Source organism: Dermochelys coriacea, chromosome 2, assembly GCF_009764565.3.
Source record: "Dermochelys coriacea isolate rDerCor1 chromosome 2, rDerCor1.pri.v4, whole genome shotgun sequence".
Classification (NCBI taxonomy): Eukaryota; Metazoa; Chordata; order Testudines; family Dermochelyidae; genus Dermochelys; species Dermochelys coriacea.
In genome coordinates, this window is record NC_050069.1 from 51,149,366 (window position 1) to 51,166,434 (window position 17,069).

Consider the following 17,069-nt stretch of genomic DNA (forward strand, 5'->3'; position numbering starts at 1 on the left):
ATTTTAATCAATGGAAGCTTTGCATGCAGAAGGAAAACACAATCAATAGTGAGGAAAATGATTCCACTCTCCCACTCCAGCATTTTAAAAGACTGACCTGAATTTATCCAATTTAGAGAATGGCAAAAACTGACCTCACTAGCAGCATTCCAAATTTAAGGTCTAAGGCTACTCACAGTTAAGTCAATGGGAATTTGAAGAGCAGAATTGGACCCAAAAGGTTTACACTTACAATATGATATAATCAAATCCTTTCACAGGCATCTGAATGTAAGTGTTTTGTTTTTAATAGTACCTACAAGGTAACCACATAGTATTATACAGTATGTACAGTGACGTTTGCACAGAGCATTTTTTCAGTGTTAAACAGCTTCCATCCTTTTAAATATTTAAGTAAAAAGGCTCTTTCAGTATTATAATTAGGCAGGAATTTCCTTCTTTTCTGTCATAAGAAGCTTTTTATTTTACAGTCTGGGTACTGGACAGCATTAGAAACATGATGCTCCACTTACTATATACCATGGGATTCAGCCATAACTCCCACCAAGTTCACTGAGAGCTGCAGGTACTCACCACCTCTTTGGATGAGGCCTTGTGTGATTGTTCAGGTATTTATAAAAAGCTTTGTCAAACTCATGAATTACTTTTTTCTAGATTTAATTAATCACTATTGCTGAGATAAAATGAATGCTTAGTATGAAGAAAACATTTTAATATTTTAAATACTAAACAACTCTAATACCAAACAGCACAGTAAAACAAATCAAAATAGGTTCCACAAAATTGGATTTATAAATCCAAAACACTTGAAAGCAAAATAACAACTACCATGTACACAGGATGTCCTCAAAACATAATACCACCATTCTGAGTTTACAAGTTCTCTGTTTCACTTGACATGTCAGCCACTGAATATCTATGTGAAGCTCTTAGTTGAGAGCGAGACATCTTTGGCTTTGAGTGTCATCAATATGATATGCTGCTCTACAGACCAAATTCAGATTTGTTTTAATGATGTAAAAATCCCACTAATATTTCACTTTGGCCAGTTATCTCCTTTTTCTTGACCTTCCACCTGAGCCTAAGACACAATGTCCATACTATACTTTTAGCACGGTAGTTCAAGCCCTGCCAGTGTGATTCTGTGCGGCATACCTCTAGAAACCTGGGGCCTGCTATTCACCAAACTGGTTAATAGTATCAAGGTTCTATTAGATCCATGTTGCTTCTTGATCCTCAGGTATGTTCTGTACTGCCTTTATAATCTGTGATTTGTCAAGAGGCTGTGACCATTTTTTCCCTAAGGAGCTCATTCTTGTTGAAGCAAAGTATCCCCTGTGCTCATATTGCTGCACTGATTCACTGGGGTACAATTTAATGGAGGTAGTAATAATTGGAGGTAGCCTAAATGACATCAGTTCTCCCATCATTTGGTAAAGTCCCTCTATGCAAACCTCATTTAACCAGGACTCCACAGATTTTGAGTAAACAGCCCATGACTGGGCAGTGAGAGGAAAGAGCCCAAAGAGCACCATTCTATCTAGTATCATCCTCATGAAAGAGGACTCTGTCAGAATTAATTTCCATGGGTCCCTTTAAATGCTTCAGAGGCTAGATTTGTGGCCAAATGATTATTTATAGCACAGCAACTCCTAGAAATCTCAAATAGGTCAGGTCCCCTTGTGCTAGACATTGACATAGTAGAATGGCTCTAAAAGGAGTCTGATAACAGGGAGGACCAAGGAGCTACAATACCATCCATAGTGATTGATGTAAAATGAAAATTAGACAGACTGACAGATAGAGAACACCATAGAGGGTCTGGCTTTCTGGCTGAATAACCTGATCCACAGTGCAAATCTTGAGATCTATAATATAACCCAAACAGATTTTAGTATATCCCAAGGTTGGAGACCTCAGCCCTTGTTCCTGCTGCAATCTGTACAAAACTCTCCAACCAGTGGAAACCACGTGGACTACAGGTTGCAGAATTTTCTACTTAACTTCAGCCATTTATCCGCATTTCACACTGGAGTGTGTGAACTGGGAGTAGGTAACCATACAGATATTATTCCTCTAAAAAGAAAAATGTTGGCATAATAACTATGTAAGCACTAAGGGGTAACTGATTAGTTAAATATTTTACTAACTCTGTATCAGGCTGAAATTACCTGTAATTATATACATATGTTTTAAATACATTCCAGGCTTTTACAGTGATAAAACAAATTAATTGTATTAGTGCCTAGCAACCTGAAATTTGCTTAGTAATTTGAAAGGGCAATTTGATTATTTGTTTTAATTGCTGGTGCATGACTCATTGAGTCAGAAAATCACATTCAATTGTGCAAAAATAATGCTTCCCAGAAAAGTGATCCAAAATCAAAGTCCAAGTGCTTCTAAAAGATTAAATTAATTATTGAAATTAAAACTACATTTCTAAATGGCAAGAAAATAATCATGAGTTTAAATGATGCAATCTATTCAGTTGCATAAGAAAGATCAACAAAGAGGTGGAGGAGTTTGAAATACTACCTCAACCTTTTTTAGACTAACAAATAATGAGATTTGTTTAAATGTTACTGTACAGCATATCAGTTGAAAAAAAACTGAATTTATGCAGTGTTCAACAAAAGAACAAGTAGCATCAGTGGTCACTTAAAGCAAAAATCAAAACAAAGCAAAATCCACAACTTGAGCAACAATATTTTGAGTCTATATCTGTGACTTAACAAATCTATACAGCTGTCTAACTTCTCATACTATAATGCTGAGTTTTGCATCACCTCTAATGTACAGTGTTCTCTTTTCTGGATCCTAATCTTGCAAACATTCACACGTGTAAATAATTTCATGCACACAAGTAGTGCAATTGACTACTCACCCCTGTAATAGTATTCCAGTGTGTTTGCAGGATTAGGGCTATAGTGTTCTGAATAATTAGTTGTTTACAGATACACTAAGCAATAAAAAGGCATGATCATCCTTTACTTAAGATATCTCTTACACACTCTATTGAGTTTTTATATTTATTTTATATTTTATAGATCATAACCAAAAAGTTATGGTCTATAAAATCTCTTTATCCAAACTTTCCTCACTTTTTTCACTACTCAACATCCTCGCTCTTTCCCTTTCTTTCTCATCTCTTTGTGCTCTTTTTCAAGTTGTCACTGATTTTAATATGTTCCTGTTGTGAATGCTACTTCTGCCATAAATCTTTTCATGCTCAGTTCTGCAGGGTTGGACTTTCTTAAAGGAAAACTGAGCCTATTTTGCTCTGCCTCATCCACAAGGAAGTTTGTAGAGAAATAAACACTTGCCCCCTGAATACATTCTGAAAAGTATTTTTTAAGGGTTATAGTTGGCATTTCTGAATCTAGTGCCGGACATTGCTTGGAAAGGCATGGTATTTATGTCACCTACAGTGATGAAGCCTAAAAGAATAATTTGAAAACTAGCTAAATAGAGTGATTGTTCAAAAATCATAAAAGAATTTCAGCAGATAAACAAATTGGTGTCATAATGTTTATGTCCACTTATTTAGATATGATTTTGTTTTCTTATGATAGACCTATGTTGAAGAAGGCTATACATTGGGTTACAATCTATTCCATTGGGGTCCCACATTCACAGACACAGATAACTCTGTTTTTCATTAGCAAACAGGTCACTTTCAACCTGGGTTCACAACATCCAACTGTAATTAAAAATAAGGACTCATCTATGTCCTTGGGCAGTGTGAGTGCCGATGAGGTCAATGGGAATTATACATGCATATATGAGGGCAGAATCAGGCCCTTAAATATCTTGCACCTCTTATACATAGTGTTATGTTGTTTATCTTGTGAACTTTTTGATGGTTGGCCTGAGTTAAATGGGAGAAAAATTGCTATAAGACAGAACTAGCCTGTTAATGGCTGATAGGAAGTACTGCTTTTAGGATAATGACTACGAACAAAGTCTAGAAAATAAGTACCTTGAGAAGAAACTGTAATTAGAAACATTGTTTTAAAAAGTAACTAACAAACTTTCATTTTCATAGGTTTCAGAGTAGCAGCCGTGTTAGTCTGTATTCGCAAAAAGAAAAGGAGTACTTTTGGCACCTTAGAGACTAACAAATTTATTAGAGCATAAGCTTTCGTGAGCTACAGCTCACTTCATCGGATCCGATGAAGTGAGCTGTAGCTCACGAAAGCTTATGCTCTAATAAATTTGTTAGTCTCTAAGGTGCCACAAGTACTCCTTTTCTTTTTGTTTCATTTTCATGCGAAACAAAAGAAGGCTATTATGGTAATGCATACTGGCCAATACATTATCCAAAGGGCCTTGGTGATATGAATAGGAAGAAAGGGAGAATGGAAAATTCCTAGATACTGGAAATTAAAGAGTTGTGTGAAAAAACATCCCCAGTGTTGGGATATGGATATGGGGAAAGGATTATTTGCTTCTATCATCCAGCTCTGGGATGGCTAATATCCTATGTATTGCTTATTTATGACTCAGTGCACATCCAATGTTGAGGGCACCCAGAACCCTGTAAAATCAGGCTGTTCATTAGTCAAATTTTCATTCAGCAGGTACTGCAAATTTATTATTTGGGTGAAAAACATAACAAGACTTGCTTTCCAATGTTTTCCGTTCACAAATTTCTTTAAGGGCAAATTAACTCGCTCACCTCCCTTTAAATATCAGAAGAGAGATTTAAAATATAAACAGATAATATTCAAGCCTGGACATGTACCATTTGCAGAAGTTAAAATTACTACAGTAGTAGAAGTATTTCCCATTATAAACGTAGGGAATGCAGCAAATATTATAGCAAAGCTAATAACAGAGTTAATCAAATGTCCATTTTCAAATTTTTCTAGTTTATTATTTATAAAATTTGATATCTTGAAAATAACCGAACAAATGCTAGTCTTGTACAGTATTTATATTGGTGGCTTTCCAAACATGAATGCACATTAACACACAAAGTCCTGTTTTCAATAACATTACATTATGACATAAAGCATGGAAATTTCAAGGTGAACCTGATATAGCATTCTCAATTAAGTTGTACAGTGCATAGATGTTGCAGCATATACAGAGCCAAACACCGTTCTCCTTACAAAAGTAAGTCCCTTGGCCCATGTTATTAAAAGTGCATATGCTGTTTTGTGCATACCCCAAGTTGTACACGCAAAATATTCAATACAACCTCAACCTGTGCATATGAAAGGTATGTGTGCACATCAATTCCTGACTTCTGCACATGCAATGGATATTTTATACACTCCATTTGCATGTTCATAATAGTGCACTTCTAAAACTTTTTATCATGGATTTCAAGGAAAGATTAAGTGACCAGGATTTTACTCATAGTCAGCAACTATCTATACAAATTACTGATATACCACACCTGCCCATAAAAAGAGACAAGTTATGGGCCAAAGGAATGTCGGTCCAGAAATTACTTGCCTGATTTATTTGTTTAAACAACTTACCAATACTAAGAATTCTGGGTTTATTGTCCATTCTCCTCAACTTTATGAAAAACTGAAAAAAATAATAATTTAAAACTAGGCGGGAAAATAGTGCATAGCATGCTGATTACTATTTTGTACTCACAGATTTTTTTCAATCTGAATTATGAAAATAGAAATAGGCTAAGCAGAATTAAATTTTTAATATAACTCCAATAAATAATACCATTATTTATTTTTAGATTTTTAAAATTTTTATTAATTTACATTTTTACAGTTGCAAGAAATTATGGGAGGGCCAAACAATGGAGAGCTGAGGCAATAATTATTTAATGACAGTAAAGTTAAAGCTTTATTACTCTTAGAACACAAATTGTCAAAATCACATTTCAAAATATAAAAAGTGAATATCCTTAAATCAAACTCTAAAAATTTCTCAAGCAGTATTTTTCTTACATTACATAGCTGCAGATTTAGATTATCATCAATGGAAATATTTTTTCATCAGTTTGTGGGTGTATGGTGAAATAGACATTTACCAACAGTTACTGATAAAAATCTAATCCTTCCAAGAATAAATAAAAGTAGAGGTCTGGGGTTTCTTAAAATGTGGATGATTGACCCAGTGGATTGTAACTACTCCAAACAATGTATCATAACCTATCATGTAAATATCTAGATAGTGATTTTTTGAAAGATGGATTATTGACCCAATTGCAAATTAAATCTATGTGTTAGGGTTTTTTTTTAAAAAAAATAACATTGTTGTTGTAAAAACCCACCAGCCATGCAGCCATGTATAATGGTTACCTTTCCACACCAAATAACTAACATTTATTGGGTTTTGTTTCACAACATATCCAAAAAATGAGTACACATTACAGACTTTGGATAAAAACTTTTCAGTTTAAAAGAGCAAAGTATTTGCGAGTTCCAAGAATGTAAATATATGTCTGAAGTTTCTAACTTCCAAATGCATTTGTATTCCTATAAATGAAAAATAGAGAAAAAGTTTCTCTTTACATCTGGAAAGAAAAAAAAAAGGATTCCCTAAAAGACACTTTCTTTTCAATGCTTAAATGCAGAGCAAATATTTATGACCCAAGTTATAAAATCCCTGAAATCTTTTAACAGAGAATACACTAAACAGCACCATCACAATAGAGCAAGCCATGCAGAACACTGCAGATCCAAGTATTCGACACCTCAACTTTGATAAAATACTCAGCTCTATCTCTTTCTGGAAAAACTGCCAGTTGGAAAAATCTTTCAAAATCATATTTCAGTGCACCAATATCCTGTCTCTAAATCAGGAACAGTTTAGGTGCTGTTAAAGGAAAGTAACAGTTGCTTCCCTAATCTTGAACTCTCAGTGACCGTCACGGAAAGTAACTGTTTTCTATTCCCTGGCAGACAGTAGCATTAATAATCACCAAAACAAAAGGAAACACCTCAAAATCTGCCTCTGCTCATAATTAATAGCCATCCCAATGAGCTAAACCTGACAGACGACCTGCTTGTTGCCTTGATTATTCCTTGTTAATAGGAGGCGTAGGAATTGGAAATAAGGGGGTTTGTTATCCCTATGGATTTGGAATATGTGTCAAGCTCATATGGCAGTGAGCCAGCCCCTCTGAGAGATTGCTGCTACTGTTTCTCTCACAGCCACCCAAGATTTTCTAATAGGCATTTTTTAAACACACACACACACACACACACACACACACACACGCCCCTTCTTACTCACAATCCAGTTCCGTTATTTTTAAGCCCTAGAAGCGTCCCTGCTCATAACTTGCATCTCACGGGTTCCATTCAGGTTTGTCAGCTGGCTACCCGCATGTCTAGGATAGTACATAAACTATCGCACGCAATTTAACCGACCTGGGCTCAAGTAGCGCAGTATTTTGGACACATCCGAGCGATCAAGAGGCAGATAATTTAGTTTCGTCTTCATTTCATTGAGGACACATATTTAGCTAGGGATTGAGATATTTTTATTATTAATAATAATCATTATTATTCCCATAATGTAATTTACAAAGAGTGGAAACGCCTACAGGGAGATGAAGTACCTGCACTGGGGAGATGTTCAGTTGTTCACTTCATCTTCCGTTGACAAGGAAACCAAACCGCACTTCATTCTCCACGAAAACCTTCCACTGCCATCATTTTAAAATGTATTTATTTGTATATATGTGCATATCTATCATCATCATCCTGATAATCATCATAATAAAATTATCTCGGTAAAAGAATAAAAAAGTCAAATGTACAAAAGTAACGATAATTGCTTTGGTTTTTTTCTTTATTTTTAAGGAGAAAAAAGTATTTAAAAATTATCAACTCTAACAAGCTGCAAGAAAAGTTTCACGTTATAAACGGGCATCAAAGAAAAAGAAGAAAAAAAAAAAACTGCTGACTGCACCGAGTGTCAAAAAAGGAAACAACAACCAAAAATAATAAAATTAACATCTTGCTCAGTGGCCTGCACCAGTATTGCAAGATCACAAACTCTTTTGTAAACACTGCTGTAAAATGCATTTGCAATTCACATCTATATACCAAAAATTAAAAATTAAAAAAAAAGCATCAAAACAACGTCTGGAAAAATCCTCTGCAAAAGAGTTAGAAACATGCCTTTTTTCCTCATCTTTTCAAAAACGCATATTTCACATTGCTTTCTTTTCTCGTGCCATAACAAAACCAGTTGCATATCTAGATCTAGAGATAGTAAATGTATCTATGTTGTTGCTGGACTGGTAAGTCTTAATTTTATTGCATTGCTCAATTCCCAGTGACTCCCAGCCCCAGCAGCACCTTTTGCTCACAGTTTAGTAACCATCGCATGCTAAGAAGAAGAAAAAAACAAAACAAAAAACAAAACCAAAAAACTTGTCATCAGAAAAAGGATCAAATCCATTGAAACAATAATCAAAGAGGAAGAAAAAAAAAAAAAGAAGAAAAATAAAAAAAGGAAGAAAAAAAAAACAGGACAAAAAAAGGAGGACAAGAATGTCAGCGGAAAGGTACTCACCGAGCGGGAGTAAAAGAGAGGAATAAAAATGAGTTACTATAAAATACAGTATGGCGGTGGAAGAAGGAATGAGGCGCTTTCCCCCCCTCCCCTCCTCTCTAGTCTGTGCCTCAGGCAGCTGACACGTGATTCGGAGCCAGGCTGACTCGCAGGCAAGGGGAAGGGGTTAGCCCCGCTGGAGCAGCCCAACTCACTCACACGGCGGCGGCGGCAGCAGCGAGCGGGAGGCTGGAGCCCGCAGCCAGGGGCAGGAGCTGGAGCCTGAGCAGCCGGCGGCGGCGGCGGCGGCGCGAGCCGAGCAGGTGCCTCCCGCCCCAGCTGCGCGCGCGCGCGCGCACCCCCCGCGAAGACACAGGCAGGGGCGCGGGCGAGAGGCAGAGGGGAGTTGAAAGCCGATGCCGTGCGAGCGGGAGCAGGTACTGCGCGCGCGTGCGCGTGTGTCGGTGCTGCCACGACTTGCTGCCTCTTCACTTCAAAGTTATTGCGCGGCTGCTTCCAGTGCTGCCAAATTAAGGGGTTTACCTTCTCCATAAATAGTCCCCTACTCTGGGTTGCCGATGGGGCTGGCTAGCCTGGGTGGCAAGTGGCAGTGCCAGCCAGCGCTTCTCCAGCGTCTCCTGCCAATGCACGGGGGCAGGGGCTGAGTGCTCTGGAGCTGTACTTTCTGCTGGGGCTGGATCTGCTCCGTCCAAGTGCAAACCCGAAGCAAGGCTTGTCCAGAGCGCACTGGGCAGCACATGCTCGCGGTTGCAGCTGGACAGAAGCTAGGAAGTGCCCAGAGCCACGTCCATTATTTCGCTACTTTGCTTTGCTTTTCTGGCCTCTGCTCTGTCGGTGCGGTGGGGCTGTTGTTTTTAATAACAAAGTTTTTGGCAGAGGCTTGAGTCAAACAAGTGACTCCCCAAAGGCTGCTCTTGGGAGAGCGCTTTGCCGGCGGCGCCTGCTAGCCAGAGAAGCAGCCGTGCATCGTCAGGCAGGACCGCTAGTTCCTCGGCAGGTTAACTCTTTCAGCCGGATGGTAGGTGAGCCTGTTGTTCCCCACCAGCCGTGCTGGCCTGCGTTTAAGGGTAGCATGTGTTACCTAAAGATGGCATTTGCAATAATCAGAGACCCCACTTTGCATCCCTCACTTGCCTGAGGTTTTCTCTGAGTGAAGGAGGCCCCACATCAGTCAAGAGCAACTTACACATGGTGTTCTGGACTGAACAGCCCCATTATAAACAAAGAAAGAAGTATCCCTGGCATCACTCACCATTAGTACTGTGTGAGAGCTGCGTAGGGTTTTTTTGTTTTGTTTTTTGTTTGTTTTAGGTGGGCCAGAAAGGACCATTGTGATAATCTAGTCTGACCTTCTGCACATCGCAGGTCACCCACACACACCAGTAATACACTCATAACCTGTGGCTGAAGTCCTCAGATCTTGATTTAAAGACTTCAGGTTACAGAAAATCCACCGGTTTCAGAGTAGTAGCCGTGTTAATGTGTATCTGCAGAAAGAAAAGGAGTACTTGTGGCACCTTAGAGACTAACAAATCTATTTATTTAGTTCAAACCAGCAAGTGGCCTGTGCTCCATGTTGCAGAGGAAGGAGAAAACCCATCTCTGTCAATCTGACCTCGGGGAAAATTCCTTCCCAACCCCAAATATGGCAATCAGTTGAACCCAGTACATGTGGGCAAGACCCAGCAGATGCCTGAGAAATAATTCCCTGTAGTAACTCAGACCTATCCCCATCTAGTGTCCTGTCTCTGGCTTTTGCAGATATTTACTAATAGTAGTCATGAATGGACCATGTGCCATTGTAGGCAGTGTAATGAGTCTCATCATACTGTCCCCTGCATAAACTTATCAAGCTCAATCTTAGAACAAATTAGGGTATTTTTTGCCTACACTGCTCCCTTTGGAAGGCTGTTCCAAAACTTCACTCTTCTGATAGTTAGAAACTGACATCTAATTTCAATTTGCCTTTAACTTAAATAACTCCTCTACCTCCCTGTTGTTCATCCCTTTGATATATTTGTAGAGAGCAATCATTAGCCTTCCTTTGGTTAGGCTATACAAGCCAACCTCCTTAAGTCTCTTCTCATAAGGTAGGTTCTCCATTCCTCTGATCATTCTAGTAGCCCTTCTCTGAATTCATCTTTCTTAAATAAGGGAGACCAGAATTGTGTGCAGTATTCCAGGTGAGGTCTCACCAGTGCCTTGTACAATGCAATGTGTCTATGAAAACGCTGACACAATTTTACAGTGCATCAGGCAAAGTATTTCTAGTAGAGATAGGGAGTTACTAGCATTTTTTAATAATCCAACTCAGTTTTAATTCCCCCAGCCTTATTAACAAGCATTGCAGTTGCACATAGAAATCTGCTGGGACTAGGAGTAGCTTTTTCTGGAACTACAGTTAGAAATATGACCTTCTCGGAACAGGATTGTCAAGCCCGCATCACTATACAGCTAAACCATCTCATTAGCAAATTCTGTGTCCTAAATATTCTGGCTCAAATTTACTGGGCCAGAAAATATTTGTAATTTCATAAACAATGAAAAAAATATTTAAAACTAATAATAATATTACTGAATATTTACCTAATGAGATTGAGGCCTTATTGTTTACACAGAGAGGAGAAATAATGAGACATTTGTGTGAAATAAATTCATTTTAGACTATAAATACCTCCATTAATAAGAACATAAGTGGACTTTCCCCCTCTTTTACTTCCTTGCTCCTTTTCCAACCCCTCATTCTCCCACTGCCTACCGTTTGGTATTTCCCAGCTGTAGTCAGTTAAAGACAGAGCTGTCATATTTGTCAGCTATTTTTTTTCTGGTAAATAGAATAAAGGATTGAAAAACACATCTCTCCTCACAACCTTTCTTTGCTGTTGTGTGAGATCCATTCAGTGAGAGGAACTGCCACAATTGTTCCATTAGCACAGAAGCAATTCTGCCCTTCCCTCTATTCTGTGTAGATGTAATTTGAGCAGCTGATATTCCATGAAGAACTTTCAAAAAATTCTGTTTAGCCTTACTACACGTAGTCAAACCTCTTAGTGAATCAGGATGCAGAAGCTACAGTGAGCGTATTACTCAATAAAATTATATATCCTGCATAGTAACATGCTGTCCTGTTGAATAAAAGATTGATGACATCATCCCATCTTCCTCTCCTCTTTCCCCCAGTTTCTCCTATTCATGTGTAAATCACTCCAATTTCTTTCCTTCCATCCTTGTACCTGTCCCCTAGACTTCTTGGCAAACAAATAAACTTTCCCTTTCTATTTCTTCCCTTCTCTTGACTTGTTTTAAAATTCCAGCTCTCCATAAGAAATGAGAAAAAAGAATAAAGGCTGGAGGTTAAAAAATGTCAAATAAAAGACTTGTTACTTGTTGTTGCTTTATTTTTATATTGTGCGTTGGATCTGTTCTGTCTTTTCACACTGCTTCCAGCAACTCTTTACAACTGAATTTGGCTCTCAGCAGCAGGGCTGTGCATCTCAGAATTCATAGGTAGTTATAAAATGGAAAAATATTAAGGGATCCTTATGGATATAGAAAACCTCCAGGAAACATAAACTGGTTTATATTGTAACTAACAAATCAACTATGGTTGTGGTACAAACTCTCAAAAGCCTAGAGATTCAGCATGTATGAGATTTTTTTTTTGGATGCAAACACTAAATTCTCATTAGTATTAGACACTGCATGAAGGACTATGACTGAACAAATTAAGGACTGAGGTCCCAATCCTGCATATTTATGCAGTGTTGAACTTCAAATGTGTGTGTATAGGCCTACTGACTTCCTGTTTGCAGGATCAAGGCCAATTAGAATGCCCCTCTTTCCCCCATTTCCACCAGTGTTTCTTAAACAGACATTTGAATATATATTTATTTCTGTACAAAGAAGAAGAAAATAAATTATTTCATGTAAAAGTATATATTAATTGTCCAAGAAATCATTATAAATCTCACTGGTAAATCTGGATCACAAACACATATTTAGAATTTGTTTAGAGTACATAATTTTTGGAATACACATTTTATGTATTGTAGCTCATTCTGATTGGAAGACTACCGTGCTTCCTGAGACATTACTAAAGCCTAAAAAACTAAACGTTTTCGGCATCTTCTTGACTTTTTCCACTCTCCCCTTTTACCACTACCTTTTTCATATTAGTCTCCCTTTTCTAAGATCTTCATTCTGTTTTTCTCCATTTTCCAGTTCTCTTTATGTTCACAGAATTTTTAGCACTCTTTCTCCTCCTACTTTGTTTCCAATGTTTTTTAAAGACACTATATTTTGTATATAGTGAGAATAGCTCACTTCTATCACCTCCCTTTCAACTGAAATTTCCAAGAGCACAATGTAGATTAAAAAAATCCAATAATAAGTGACAGAAGGAGTAAAAGCAAAAGGTAACTCTACTGTAAAGTAGGGCAAATTAAATATATGAATGCTGCACCTACAATATGAGTAAACTGAATAAAAACATTTTAATAAAATCTTCAATACCCCTTTTTCACTTTTAACTCATGTTGGTGGGGGAGTGGGGAGGGAAGTGTTATGTCCTGAATGCTTTTTGCTTTCATTCTTTTCACTACTTGAATATCATGACCTTTAAAGGTAATCACATTACAATCAAAGTACATAATGTACAACATGCTTTATTAGAATTGTATATTGTACATGTCCCCACATTTGACTTCATACTGTATATAATCTTATAACAAACCAAATGTGACAAGTGACATCTATATTTTAAAAAAATAAAAAAAATCAACTCTTTTTAAGCCCCAAGAAAAGAGCATATACCCCTGTAGTTTATTAATATTGTTGCACGTGTCCTCCTGTCTTCAAAACAGTTGTTTTTTGCTGTTTTAAATTGTTCTCCACATGGAAGAGTTAATTAACAAATAAAACTAATAAAGGAGGCATTCTTTTTTGGGGGGAGAGTTTGGCAATAAATAAGTCTATGCACAGTGTGAGATATAGCTGCATGTGACAAAATTCAGTGGTCTGCACCATCTGCTATTATGCAATAATTTCCTACATGACAATTTCTCTATGTAAAGACAGTTCAAAACATGCTTTTTTTTTTCCAAGCAAGAGGTATCTGATGGCTTGATGACTGGAGCTGTAAAAACAGTAAAACATCAAGAGAGACATAATAAAGCATTCAAAGGGACCCAGAGAGAGACATTAGAGCATTCAAAGGGCCAGTCAGGCATAGAACCTGAGTGTGCATGTGACAGGCCAGGGACTAGATCAAGAGAGAGCACATCTGTGAGTCTACAAGCCCAGAAAGAATAAAAGCTCAACTGAAGATTATTTTTTTCTAAAATATATTCTCTAGTTCAAACAAGAATTAATTCAGGGAAGTCCTATGACCTGTGTTATCCAGGTGGTCAGGCTAGATGATCACAATGGTACCTTCTGGCCTTGCAGTCTATGAATCTGTAAGGAGTCTGGAGACTCCTCTGAGAAGAAAGAAGTGGTTCAGGACTATTTAGAAAAGCTGGACGAGCACAAGTCCATGTGGCCAGATGCGCTGCATCCGAGAGTGCTAAAGGAGTTGGCGGATGTGATTGCAAAGCCATTGGCCATTATCTTTGAAAACTCATGGCGATCGGGGGAAGTACCGGCCGACTGGAAAAAGGCTAATGTAGTGCCCATATTTAAAAAAGGGAAGGAGGAGGATCCTGGGAATTACAGGCCAGTCAGCCTCACCTTAGTCCCTGGAAAAATCATGGAGCAGGTCCTCAAGGAATCAATTCTGAAGCACTTAGAGGAGAGGAAAGTGATCAGGAACATTCAGCATGGATTCACCAAGGGCAAGTCATGCCTGACTAATCTAATTGCCTTCTATGACGAGATAACTGGCTCTGTGGATGAGGGGAAAGCAGTGGACGTGTTGTTCCTTGACTTTAGCAAAGATTTTGACACGGTCTCCCACAGTATTCTTGCCAGCAAGTTAAAGAAGTATGGACTGGATGAATGGACTATAAGGTGGATAGAAAGTTTGCTAGATTGTCGGGCTCAATGGGTAGTGATCAATGGCTCCATGTCTAGTTGGCAGCTGGTATCAAGTGGAGTGCCCCAAGGGTCGGTCCTTGGGCCGGTTTTGTTCAATATCTTCATAAATGATCTGGAGGATGGTGTGGATTGCACCCTCAGGAAGTTTGCAGATGACACTAAACTGGGAGGAGAATTAGATATGCTGGAGGGTAGTGATAGGATACAGAGGGCCCTAGACAAATTAGAGGATTGGGCCAAAAGAAATCTGATGAGGTCCAACAAGGACAATTGCAGAGTCCTGTACTTAGGACGGAAGATCCCATGCACCACTACAGACTAGGGACCGAATGGCTCGGCAGCAGTTCTGCAGAAAAGGACCTAGGGGTTACAGTGGACGAGAAGCTGAATATGAGTCAACAGTGTGCCCTTGTTGCCAAGAAGGCCAATGGCATTTTGGGATGTATAAGTAGGGGCATTGCCAGCAGATCGAGCGACATGATCGTTTCCCTCTATTTGACAATGGTGAGGCCTCATCTGGAGTACTGTGTCCAGTTTTGGGCCCCACACTACAAGAAGGATGTGGAAAAATTGGAAAGAGTCCAGCAGAGGGCAACAAAAATGATTAGGGGACTGGAACACATGACTTATGAGGAGAGGCTGAGGGAACTGGGATTGTTTAGTCTGCGGAAGAGAAGAATGAGGGGGGATTTGATAGCTCCTTTCAACTACCTGAAAGGGGGTTCCAAAGAGGATGGATCTAGACTGTTCTTAGTGGTAGCAGATGACAGAACAAGGAGTAATGGTCTCAAGTTGCAATGGGGGAGGTTTAGATTGGATATTAGGAAAAACTTTTTCACTAGGAGGATGGTGAAACATTGGAATGCGTTACCTAGAGAGGTGGTGGAATCTCCTTCCTTAGAAGTTTTGAAGGTCAGGCTTGACAAAGCCCTGGCTGGGATGATTTGGTTGGGGATTGGTCCTGCTTTGAGCAGGGGGTTGGACTAGATGACCTCCTGAGGTCCCTTCCAACCCGGATATTCTAAGATTCTATGACATAAGTGAAAGGACAGAGCTCAGCCCTCTGAAAATCAGATCCCAGGGTTTCAAGATGGACACCCATAAAATGAGGAACACACAAATAGTGACCACGTGTGAAAAGTTTTGTTTAATTGACTGCCTAACATCACATAGGACACCAGAGTTGGAGACCTCCTGGACTATGACTGGGGAGACTGGCTGGATCCCCTGACAGTTGCTCAACATATGGGGCTCTCCCAGCCTTTTACTCCTCGGCACGTAATTCAGGAGGTGAGGGCTGCTTTGCCGCTCTTCTTGGGTTTACCTCGACCGGGTCCTGATAGAGAGAACGCCCCGCCCACCCTCCACCCCAGGCCCTCTGGACCTTTTCATCGGGCCCCTGCCCTCTGGACCCAACCGGCCCACCTGCCCCTTCACCATGAGCTAGCTGCACGATCTGCAGCCAGTCTGCTTCCAGACCGCACCAAGGAAACATCTATACATGCTCATGCTCCATACCCTTCATCTCCTCAATCTCGTGTTCCACCCCTACACAAAGTGGTGGGACCTGCTGACACCTCTAGAGGGTGAGGAGCCCCGGTGGGCCAGCCTTTACTCCACCTTGGCCCCGAGGCCTGCTGGGGATATCAGTTGGCGGCTCCTTCATGGGGCCCTGAGCACGGGCGTGTACTTGGCGCGGTTCACCCCTATCCCAGATACCTGCCCCTTTTGCGGCATGAGGGAAACCCTGGTACATATTTACTTGGAGTGCGCCAGGCTGCAGCCCCTATTCTGGCTCCTCTTAGATATTTTGTTAAGATTTTCATTGCACTTTTCCTCTCACCTTTTTATTTATGCACCTCTATCTGTGGCCCCACAAAGTCGCGGGACCTCCTGGTCAACCTCCTCCTGGCCCTGGCTAAAATGGCCATGTACAAAAGCAGGGTGAGGAGGTTGGCTGATGGAGTCTCCTGTGACTGTGGGGCCTATTTCCGATCCTCCGTCGGTTCACGTATCCAGGCAGAGTTCCTCTGGGCAGCGTCCACTGATGCCTTTGAGGAGCAGTGGGCGCTCTCCGGAGTTCTCTGCTCGGTGTCCTCATCTGGTTCCCTTCGTTTGACCCTTTGACCACACTCCCATCCCTGTTATTTCATTAGTTGTCCCCCGGAATTACTTGGTTTCTAGGTTCTGTGGATCCCCCTCTTAGGCTGAGGGGGGATCCTTTAGCAGTGGGCGGGCTTCTGCCTTCCTGGATCCCAATAGGATCACATAGGAATGCTGTGGCAGAGGTAGGGACAGAATCTAATTCTTCAGCACAGCATTCAACTGACTTCCTTTCATTTCCTGCAGTTCCCTGCTTCATTCGCTACACATCTTTCAACTTCTCTAACAAATGAAACAGGAGTCCTACATGCAGCAGCCTCCTTCTTTACACACCTTTCATTCATCCGCAGAGCACTGTGCATTCTGTGTACTGAATGAGCCAGGGATCCTATGGGAAAAAAAATAGCATGAGATCAAATAATTAAAGA

The 17,069-nt window shown here is 39.9% G+C and overlaps 1 protein-coding gene across 8 annotated transcripts in view; it reads right to left on the reverse strand.

Moving 5' to 3' along the window:
- The window catches only part of RALYL (RALY RNA binding protein like), a 629,175-nt gene extending 620,373 nt beyond the window's left edge, over window positions 1–8,802 (reverse strand). For 2 of the 8 annotated variants that reach the window (XM_043507661.1, XM_043507662.1), the window contains exon 1: window positions 7,544–8,796. The gene's annotated coding sequence lies outside the window, so the exon portion shown is untranslated. Of the gene's footprint in view, window positions 1–7,215 lie in introns of all 8 variants that reach the window. The other 6 variants (XM_043507663.1, XM_038392746.2, XM_043507667.1 and 3 more) reach the window with 6 other exon arrangements.
- Window positions 8,803–17,069: the final 8,267 nt, after the last annotated feature.